Source organism: Morone saxatilis, unplaced genomic scaffold (assembly GCF_004916995.1).
Source record: "Morone saxatilis isolate NCDOM2014 unplaced genomic scaffold, NCSU_SB_2.0 Contig3, whole genome shotgun sequence".
Taxonomy (NCBI): Eukaryota; Metazoa; Chordata; class Actinopteri; family Moronidae; genus Morone; species Morone saxatilis.
In genome coordinates this window covers 21,125,720-21,137,792 of record NW_023339873.1, presented here as the reverse complement: position 1 = coordinate 21,137,792, position 12,073 = coordinate 21,125,720, and positions in this window count along the sequence as shown.

The window sequence follows — 12,073 nt, the reverse complement described above, 5'->3', positions numbered from 1 at the left end:
CACACACACACACACACAAACACACACACTTGCGAGCACACACACACACATACACACACACACACAAACACACTTACAGACACACACAGACACGATTGCTTTAGGGTATACCAGTCGGCTTTGGCAGTCCTCTCCTTTGTTGTTTTTGCTTTTGGTTAGTCTCAGCGGCAGCACGGCGTGCGCCTGTATCGCTGGGGTGGGTGCATGTGTATGTGTGTGTGGAGTCTGCGAAGCGGCGTGTGAAGGATGCCACTAGCAGTACCCGGGTAAGTCAGCTCCTTCCTTCTTTCCCTTTCCTCCTTCCTCTTTCTGCCTCTCTTTTTCTCTTTCTTTGTGCTTTTCTTTCTTTTCGTTCTGCTCTATGATCTGCAGTCTCTCCATCTCGCTTGGGATGCTCGCTTCTCTCCACCTACCGTGCACACCCGCTATGTACAGCTCTCCTCTCCCTCTCTCTATTTCTCTGTGTGCTTTCTCTCTCCCTCAGTGTCTGCGTTACACCGTCTCCTCCTGACTGTGCTCTCACCATCCCTCCTTCCCTCGCCTGTTTCCTCTGCTCTCTCTCTCTCTCTCTCTCCTTCCTTCTCGCTCTCTCTCTCCAGGCTGCGCCTCATTGGTGTGTCCTGATTCCCTTTTTCCATTAGGCTCCAGGCCCATTGGTCGCCTGCCTTCCAACCATTATCTCTACTCTACCACCCCTCTGTCATCCTTTCTCCCTTCGCTCTCCCTCCTTCCTTCATTCCCAGTCATCTCTCAAGTCGTAAAAATGATTTGCATGCAGTGGGAGAGCAGAACTTTGCAGTGAGCACAGTAAGTGAATTGGGAGAGAGTAAGGGAGAGAAGTAAAGGAAAGACTGAAAAAAGGAGAGGAAGCGCATTGTGGAGAACAGAAGGAAAAGTTTAAAGAGAAGACTGCAGTTGGTAGGTAACTTCTACTTGTTTATGGCATCTTATGCCTCTGCTTTTCCATTGATTGAAAATATAAGGTACATCTACAGTCTTTGAAAGATAATATTTGAATGGAATGAAAAAAATATTACCGGCTTTAATCTGAGGTAGGTCAACAAATTATGAGTCGTAATTCTACACAGTTTTCTTGTAGTGTAAGTTGCTTTAGTGTTACTCATTGTTCAGATAGGTATAGTAATATGATCTTATCGCACTGGTGCAGTGACTTAAGTGAAGATAAGTAACAGCTGGCTGAGATGATTTGGTTAGTTTATTATTGTTCCAGTCATGTTGCTCTTGGATGGCTGAAATTATGTTTATGTTACATTGCTTTCGACACACAATTGCTTTGCCTCCTTAAAATGAACGTTTTCCCTCTTGAATGCAGTTTTATTTCACAAAGAAGCATGTCTAATAAAGTAGCGCTCTAATGGAAGCACCCATTTAAAAGTTTGTAAGTAAGTTTTCTGCTCCTGCTGTGGATAATGCTGCACTGTATTTCAGCTGTGTTGGAGAATTGAAGAATTGTCTGAATACACATCACGACACATGTTTGAATATATTATATTGGTATTATTACCATAAATGAAAGTTCCATATGCTTATGATTTTTTTATTTTTTTATGTGGCTGCTCCTGCAGTGCTTTTATCATTTCCTAAAATCCCTCACATGTGCGATGTTCTCTGTTTGCTGTCAGATCTGGAAGGTAGCAAGGATACTGTTTGGCATCCAGGGAAGGTAGGCACTGTGACTGCCAGAAAACAATTAGTAGTTATAGTAGTGGAGATGAAAACAGAGAAGAGACTGAGGGAGGGAAAGGAGAGAAGCTGAAGTTGGAAGAGTGCTTGAGTTCCCAAATTCAAATATAGTAAACTCTTGGTAGCTTTTGCATATAAACAATCACACATGCCTGAACTAGTCCCTTCGGTTTATATTTCATCGTGCACACAGTAATTTTCTGATTTGTATGTAAGAAAAGACAATGCAGATGTTATTGTGTGTGCTCCCGTGGGTGGCATATACTGTATACACACAGCAGGAGGCAGATGCGCTGCAACATGTTTTATTCTGTCAAGACAAACAAAGCTCTTATACAAAGTGAGCTACTTGTGACTACTCTCCCTTGCCTAAAGTGTGTCAAAATTAATGTTTCTCATGTCAACAAATGATGGAGACAATGTTTGGTGACATCTGGGGATACTGTGAGTGATTGTAACAGTACATTCTTCATGCCAAAAATATTTTTTATGATAAGAAATCAGACTACAGTATGTAGGCGTAGTAAAGGTCTTTTTTATCAGAATATCCATTTTGTCTTTAGTTTTGTAGATTTTGTCTGATCTCAATGTTTTATTGTAAAACAGTTAATAGAGAGAAGCTGGTGAACGCTAAAGCCATTCCACCGTCTCAATTTCCACCTTATAGTTAATGTTTTGACTACAGTTTGTGACACACAGTAAGAAATGTGAGCTTTTGTATTTAGTATAGTTTCCTTCAGTGTCTATCTAGTGACTATCTTACAGAGGTTTGTGTCAGGTTATCGAAGCAGTCTGGACAAGCCACTTGGTGTGAGGTGAATCCATGTTCTGTGGAATGTTCCTTTAGCTGGAAAAGGAAGGAAATGTTTTGCTTGTTAGGGGAGACTTGTGTTGGTGTGCCGAGTGTGCGCGAGTGTGTGCGATTGTGTGCTTGTTTGTGCCACCATGGTGCCTGATCTGCTTTGCTGAGCGAGCCGAGGACAGGGAGACAGCTGAATGTGATTAAATTATAGAGGGAAAGCACGCTACCCGGGTCTTACTGAGACCAACATTGTGGGAACCCCCCCTCCCTCCCATCTTTTCTCTCTGTCTCTCCTTCTCTCTCTCTCTCTCTCTGGTATGAAAGTAGAAGAACCAGCCCTTCATAATCACAACAGTCTAGTCAGAGCTGGAGGGGAGAGGAAATAGGGTGTTGATGGGATTGCTGAATATGGACTGTAAGGTCATAAGAAATGTACTGATGCACTGTACTTAGGTACTGTAATGTGTGAGAGTCCCTGCCTCCATGCAAGCGTATTTCATTATTTTTGTACACATTTATCTTATCTCTGTCTAAATACAGTATTATAATGTGACGGAAAAAAAACAGCAGATTTTTACAAAACATGTATGGCTGCAGACTGAGTCTAATGGAGGGATGGGTGGGGGTCTTTAGTCCAGCCTTGCGTGGGAGATACTGTATGCCCCTTATTTCTCAGCAGCCTAATGAATGAGCAGCAAAAAGCCTCCTGGGGATTCCCTGCTTGCAGTCGGCAGGGGTGGGTTGTGGGGTGGGGGGCAGCCATGCGCTAATATTAGCCTCCATGTTGAGTGGCTGGATCACACATCCACATGCTATGCTTAGCATGTCTAAGCCATACACTCCCATAGCATGACTCTGCAATCATGCTAGATCTAGTCTGTGTGAGCTACTGTACTGGTCACTTTTGCAAGTGTATTCACATATGCTGTTTATCGAAAAATATGTATTTACAAATTATTACAATATATTTCAAAAGACATTTAAATGCTTTCTGTAAATATAAGATGTTACTATTGCTTAATTTGAATTTTGAGAGAAATCAGCTGCAGTATACGACAAGTGGTTTTAGGATCCTTCACATAAAAAAATTCATTTTTAATTTACACCAACCTAATAAGCCGAATTAGTTTGTGGGTAGGAAGCCAGTGTGGGGCTGCACTAACATCTCCTAGCCTAGGTTAGGGTCAGTGCATGGAGGATAGGATCAGGAGAAAACGGTATCAACCTCATGCCCTCCGTGTGTAGCTGCTGATGTCATGTGTATCATGAGGAGGAGATGAAATGCAGTCCAAACCAGGGAGTAAAGTTGTCAGCATAAAAATAGAAATAAACTTCAATAATGCAACACAATGTTACATTAGTGTAATATTGCTATGAAAAAGTATTGTAACTTGTGTTTCACCAACAAACTGGTGAAGATGATTTACCCTTCAATTACATCCCTGTACACACCTAGAATCGGTCAATAGTCTCTCTGAATAACTGCCATCTGCAGCTTCTGCTGTACTGGATGCAGCTCCCAGTAGATTGTGCAACCTCCAGCTCCACACCAGGAGCATATCTCCCCAATACAGAGCAGATCACCCTCTCTCCCTGCGGTGAAGGCTAAGACAAGCTTACAGGTTGGCCTTCTAACACAACCTGCCCTTGACGTCACACTGTGGTGAACCTATAGAAGTGCTGGCCCACGCCACAGAGGCTGTCTGCTGTCTTTCAATACAATGAATCGTAGCATGACACAGATCAATTAAGCAACAGCTGGGATTGTTTTAAACATGTTTTATTAGAGATTTATTAGAGTTTAGTTTTTTTCTCTTCCTAACTTGTATAAAGGCCAGAAGGATCAGCCTGCGGTTGCATTGTGAACGTGTATCCACTTGAACTTATGCAAAGATACCATAGAGAATCAATGTGTTCATCCAATCAGCCTCAATGACGTGGTCAGGCTAGGGCGGAGAGGGGATTGATCTATTCGAGCAGACACAATGTCAATAATGACTTCTACTCAGTGTAAGATGTAGCTGCTCTTGTGTCCTTCACACATGCATCCTTGCTACACTTGCTGCTACAGGTTATTAATTATGGCACATTTATCACTCAGACCCAAATCCATGATTTGTAGCAGCCACTGGAAAGCGTAATTTTGGCCACATTACATTTTAGAACCACTGTATTTAATAATTAAAATATTACGGTCTTAACAGGAACAAGGTGAAACTTGTCAAAAATAATACATAAAATAAATGATTAGTTTTAAAGGTTAATACAATTACACAATCACAGCTACAGATTTAGCACTCCTACCTTCAAAATCCGGGATATCTAAATTCCTCTTGATATCTAAATTCCGTGCATGACCATGTAAATTAAACGTTGTTTTGTGTTCTTGTATGCTTATTGTAGGTAAAATGTAGGTTTCCATTTAGACAAAGCTAATCTTTCTACTGTTTCCTTTACATACATCATCGCAGTATGAGAGGAGGATGAGTCATTTTCATGAAAACATTACAGGAATGGGGTTAAGATGTAGTTTTTGGATATGGCAATTTTAATTTAATATGTAGAATGATGTACTTGTATAGTTACTTACATAATTGGTAGCTGTCATGTCACTACTGAAATCTAAAAAAGAGAAGTTACATGACTTATTGGCAAAAGTAATAGAATTTTATATGACAGGTTACCACCTAGATCTGGTTGTTTGTCCATCTTGTAAAATAGGTGCAAAGAGAAAAATCTGGGTGTGAGTATCCCTCCAGAGATAGCGCGGGTGCCACCATACACACACACCTCCATGCCTTCACTCGGTGAAAACATGATCTATCTCCTGGCGGGCAGGCCAATTAAAAACCAATCAGGCTGCTCGGAGTACGCTGGTAATGGGAAAGCCACGGCAATGGAGGAAGTGGGGCTGATTAATGGACATTTTCACCTTGTGGCATAACAGCCTCCCACAGGCATCCATCACCCCAGGGGACAATGTTCACCTATACCCCGGGCCCCACACTCATGCAGCACTGTCAGACATATTGAATAAGTTACAAATGTCTGAGTGTATGATGATGAGCATAAAGTGCCAGACTAGGTTATAGTAGCTTTATATTAGCCTGCCGGACCTGTAGGCCATTGAGATCATTTGTTGTAAGGTGGTGATAGAGCATATGCTGGTTAACTACTCAGGAAATGTTGTGGAATGTTCCTAATAGTATAAATAGCTAAACCTCTGTCCTCCACTGGTATTTACAGCCTTTGGAGTTGATGTTGCTGTCTATTTTTGTTGTTTTGTCAGGTAAAAGCTGGACTTTCCCACAGGTTGCAGACACATTTTTAACAGTAGGGTCAAGACGCTCGCGCTAAGGAGGAGTGGAAACAGTGTTTGTGTCTTTCCCTCTGGTGCCATTGTAAGGCAGCAAGCATTCAAAAGAAAAGTATTAAACGGTGTGAGCGAGGTTTGTTCCATTTCAGGAGCTGCTGTGACCTACTTCACACAGCCAGGCAGCTAGCTGTAAATAAGGATTTTCATAATCTGGTTTGGCCTTTTCCCATTAGAGGCACAACCGTGCCTTGAAGAATATTACAAAGAGCACAGGAGCAGCTGTTTAGAGCACTGCTACGATATCATCAAAGCACTGACCTTGAGTGTGCTTGTGTTGTTGTTGTGCAGTTGCAATTAGTTTTAGTACTACATTTAGTGTGGACTAAAAGGTTGTGTATGCAAACCATGAAGGAAAGGGAAGGTACAAAAGCAGACAATTCAATCTTTGTGCCCCCTGCTAAACCATCTGCATGGTGCTGTTTTCTGTTTTAATTCCCCTGATACCCTGCCTACACACACCATCAGGGAGGAGAGATCTAATTCCAGCTAGTTTAGTGAGCTAAACCTCACATCCATCAAGCTGTAGCTGAAAGTTGACATGAGCTCAGCACTAGCTCAGTGATGTGCGCAACCACTGGATGTTTGCCTGATTTGTTTCTCATGCAAGGTGAGCAGGCAGTATTTTGATCAAACATGGCAAACATAAATATTGATTTATGATTCAGAATTATTATTCTTTGCCTGTTACACTTGATGGAAATGTGTCTTTGACATGGCTCATAAATAAAGAAAAAATTTGCAACCATTGGGATGTCAATCATTTGGATCAAGCAAAGCAAAGATGCAAGCCAACTTTAGTTGACTTTTTACGACTGTTTTACTTGTGTTACAGTAACAAGAATGTACTTGTTGTAAAAGTCAAATTTATTTTCAAGTTCAGCCTGTTTATTTTGCATAAACTTTTACAAATTGAATCAACTCTAACATTCGTTGACTGTTGACATTTTTTCTCTCTAAATAATGACAAGATGAATCAGAAAACAAAATGTTTCAATCACAACAACACCCGCCTCCTCAGTAATGACGGTATCACTGTAGCATCACTACTGAAAGTCCCCAAAAACTTTGGGTCAAGGAGACAAAGAGTGTGTTTAAGGCCAGATATGTAAATATTTCCATCACTGTTTTTCAGTTTCAGGGGACCCCAGAATATCAAGATATATATATAGGAAGGAATGTAGCAGAAACTAAAGAAAGAAAGAGAAAGAAAAAAGAAGAGTGCTCTGCTAGGCCAGTCTAGGGGAAAGTGGTGTGATATTGGAAAATGATTACCAAACAGGCATCCATTATTCAACAGGGCAATCAGGGAGGGCACAATCTCCTTATTTATACTAGCTCTGTAAATCAGATTTGTCGGTTTTGATCACTCTAAAATCTCCCAGTCACACACCGGCAATATTGGGCGAATATTATGCTGTCTAATGGGTAATTGATGATGGCATGTGACACCGGTCAAGACGAATGGACGGCCTACAGGAGCAAGGAGGGGGAGGTTGGAAGTGTGGGGAGAAGAGATGACTACTGAGTGTAGCGTTGCATTCAGCAGGCGTATTACAGGTCCCCTCATATACAGGCTTCCTCTTTCCCATCGAGGCACTGATGTGCAGGAAGTATGAATATAAATCCAGAACTGTATGCACTGCTGACATTGTCTTAAGCACTATTTGTTTCAATCAGGATTCAAAGTTCTTATTGTTATAGACAGTGAAACAGACACAAAAAAAAACATTTACCGTTTTTTGTGGGTACAAATAGATATATTTTAGGCATGTTGAAGCAGAAGTAGACTTAATTGAAAATTCTAATAAATGCAGACAGCGATTGTGCAAGCATGAATCTGGGTGTGTGTGTGTATGCGAATAAATGTGTGTGTGATTGTTTTATGCATGAGTGTCTGTGTGTGCATGTGTGATGGGCTGAGGCCTATACTACAGTGTTGGGAGGCAGGCAGGCAGACATGATGTGCTCTGAGTCGCAACGTCTCTGTGAGGGTGGCCTGACCTCTGCCTTCAGCTCCGCTTCACAGGACAGCAGCAAATAAGAGGTGTCATCGCATGACAGCAGCATAGCCCCTCTTTAGGACTGACGGCTCATCGAATGCACACATACACAAACACACACACACTCATGCGGTACCAAATGCGGGCAGGCATATGTGTACACATGCATGCAAACATGCAATTTGAGGCAACAGTTGGGACATAAACAGACATAGATGCATAAATATTGACAAGCACACACTTTCACACAAATTACCAGGAAAATACAGCAAAGATCAATAACTTTGTTTCATGAACATACAGCTTTTGTTTGGGGAACAATGATTTGGATTCAATTTTGACCACTTAGTGCTTATGGCTTGCTTTGACTAGCTCCGAAAATCAAACTCAGATGCAGAAAGGATTGTGCCAGACAACAATCCGAGCACACTCGTTTTTGATTTGGTTCCTTTTTAAGGGGTGTCGAGATGGTGATGAAAATTGGAAAGGCCATTTTAGTTTAGATAATCTGTCTTTCTGTCGTGTACGTTTGAGTCAAATCAATCAGAGTCCAGTTTTTTGGAGTCCAGTTGTAGTGGGACATTTTTTCAAAGAAGCTCAGTTATCGATAAATCCATCACATACAAGCAAGAGAATGTAATCTCAGTGTGTCATCAGAGGCGAGAACATTTTGTTTCTTTGTTACTTTTAGAAAATTATAAGAAAGAAGCGGAAGCAGAAGAAGAACTGCAACGATTAGTCAGTTAATTGATTAGTTGTCAGCTATTAAATTAATTGCCAACTATTTTGATAATTGATTAATCATTTTGAGTTATATATAGTAAGGACGAAATTCCAAACTCTCTAATTTTAGCTTCTCAAATGTGAATATGTTCTTTTTTCTTTACTTCTCTGCGACAGAAAACTGAATATCTTTGGGTTGTGGACAAAACAAAAAAGACGTCACCTCATCATCATTTTCTGACATTTTATGAACCAAAAAACCTAATCGATTAATTTAGAAAATGACTGACACATTGAATAATTGTTAGTTGCAGCCCTAATTTGAAGTGAAGGTATAACACTGGGTATCCTGTTTTTGACAGAGCAAACCATTTAAAACTTAAAATGTATAATGGTATGTTGAATACAATACATAAAGCTTATAATAACACTGTTCTAAGAAGAATAACAGACAAGGGCTGTGCACTGGTATTTACCTGTTCTTTGGCTAAGTAAGGCTCCTCATGAACTTAAAGTGTTAAATAATCAGGAGAGAAAGAGACAAGTCAAGTCTGTTTACATGCTTTATGCACATGCCTCCTGCATATCTGTCTATGTGTGTTTTTGTGTGTATGTAAGTGTAAATGAGTAGACAGAGACACCGCTCCTCAAACTAGGACATATCCACCTGCCACCTGGAGGCCTCCTCAGACACGGCCCCCTGAAACCGCTGACAAGGCACCTCTGGGCCTTCCTACTAACTCCTTTCAATACACACACACCTACACAGCCACACACACATACACAGTTCTAGTTGCTCTAGTTGTGTGTACGCTCTCCCTGTCTGTCCTTCCTCTGTCATTTCATTTATCTTAGCCTGTCTCTGTCTTTCTGTCTCTGCACACATACTCTCCCAAAAATCCCCCCTGTACTCTACCCTGTCTGTCCTTTTGCTCTAGCTCTGACTGCAGTGCATCTCTGTTTCATTGTTATCCTTGTCTCTGTAACAGGATTTTCCATGTCCTAGTGGATGATTAGTTCAAATATAACTGTGTGGTGGGGAAGGGGGGGCTCTGTGCAAGTTTTGCCTTCACTTCTTCATCTCAGTTCAGTGGTTAACGAGGGGGATGGATCACATATTTACTGATAACAAGGAGGATGCCATCGTTTCTCATTCCCTCTCACCAATTGCGCCCCACAGTCCCATGCATAATAAATCAGACCCTCTGTGTCAGCATCGGTCTCTGTGTACAGACAAGAAAGTCATAGTGTGTAGTGTGATCTGCTACAAAATGCAGGAGGAATTTGAGGCTTTGCACTCAGAGCTGGATTCTCGCTTCCCTTCCATTGCTGCAATGTATTCAGGTCATTCTTAGGCCTCTGTTAAAAAGCTTCTTTGCTTTGCCTGTGTTAAGCTCCCACATCTTGTTCATTTTACTCAAATCTGTGTACCCCCTGCCCTGAATAAATAGTGCTACACGTTTTAGTTCTTTAGTCTTAGCCCTCGCTGCCGCTCGCTTCCCGAAAGAAGGCACTGCCCTGCTCTTGTAAATGACCTAATTTTCCTGCTCGGCCCAGCGTTTTCCGATGTGAGCCGTTCCAAAATAGCTTGGCTACAGCAAAGCGTGGCAAACTCATTTCCATCTTGCATAACAGGGACCAAACATTCCCCCCCTTCCTAAGCTCATTGGCGAGATGGCACATACTCTCACAGGCTGAATATCGGCTTCCCACCTCATTGTATGAGGAAGATGGTGATATTATGCATTTCACTAATTCATTTTCATCCCACAGTTTGTGCATTTAGTCTGTTCAGTCTTTCTTATTTATTGAACATGTAATTTCTGCCTGTTTGATCAATTGAATTTGACTTGGTTGATCAAACTACTAATATATGTGCTAGAGAGCAAAGAAATTGAAGAGGATGCACTGCAAAGGTACTGGAGAAAGGCAGAATCAAAAGGATTAAAAAAGGATTCAGGGCAACATATTTCAGACATAGCCTATAGTATGATCTATATTTCGTACCATAAAAACATCGAAATAGCTGTTCATATGCTATAGAAAGACCATTACATTGCAAGCCCAGCATAATATCACATTAAGATGGCATTACAGAACTGCATAAGGACCGCACATGCAATTGGCCCATATCTACTCCCTGTCATTGAATTGGCTTTGGATGGAGATAATGAGGAGTAGGGGGTTGAGAGAGGAATCATTATTTTACCCATGGCTGCTGCGCTTCTTAACGGGGTCTGTAGGGCGCCTTCACAAAGCTAATGTAGAGAAATGGAAACAGATGGAAGGCATGATTATTTGATCTGCAAAGAGCTTTTGGTGAGCTTTGTAGTAACTGGACTAGACTGCTTAGAGGCAAGAGAGTGGGTTGTATATGTCTGTTGGTGTGTGCGTGTGTGTGTGTGTGTGTGTGTGTGTGTGCGCGTTTTAATGGAGGTGCGTTAATGTGGCTGCGTGTGGGTGGCTATTGTTTGCGTGTGGATGCCCGCATGCATGTGCAAGTGTGTTTGTCCATCTGTTCTCGTGTTTGAATGCATTACATGTGCCTGCGTGCATGTTTGCGTACTCCTCTAATAACAATGAGATTATTTGTTTCACACTCCAAACATATGGCCTACTAATTAGGATTGAGCAATGAGCAGTGATACAGGTAGAAAACTAATTCAGACAGTTTTCACAGTATATGTGTGCACAGGTCTGTTGGTTGTACTGAAGGCTGTGTGTGAGTTTGCGTGTGTGTGTGCGTTGCTTTGCTACAGACTACCTTGCCTTGCTTTCTGTTAATTTGGTAACTGTGCAGAGCTGTGTACCTGTGGGCAGCAGCAAGACTGATTTAATGCGTGAAGGGCGATCCACTCGGAGCTGTTCATTCACAGATACAGATTAGCACAGATGCACTCTGTGCAGGTCTCATCTGCTTCACTCCTACACACATGCTGTGTAAGTGTATCTATGCATGTATTGACATCAGTGACAGTGCCTCCACTGTACCAGGTGTCCACCAAAAAGCATAGCCACTGTGAAAAATAGGTAAACACACATCAAACATACAGAGGCATATGGCTCTATACTGTACAAGCCACACACAATAGAGAGAGAATTAGTCAGGCTCTGTATTATTCTATTGATCTTACTGCAATGCTGGAGCTGTCTCCATGCCTCTCTACACAGTATTCACAGATACAGCAGCACTCTAGTATACTACCACTGCGTAGACTGGCCTTACACACAGAGTGGCATACACAAATAAATCAAACTACAGTATGCATGCAGATAAACCCAACAACACACACAGACAGTACAGGACACACACATTCACTCTTACAAATATACTTCTCACTTTATCCTTCTCTCTTTGTCAAACACATACATTCACACACACAGTCACCGAATGGGGGTACATTATCACATGTGGTTCCCTGTCAGGCTAGGGGTTGGGGGACGTGACTGGCTGGTGTGTATGTGTGT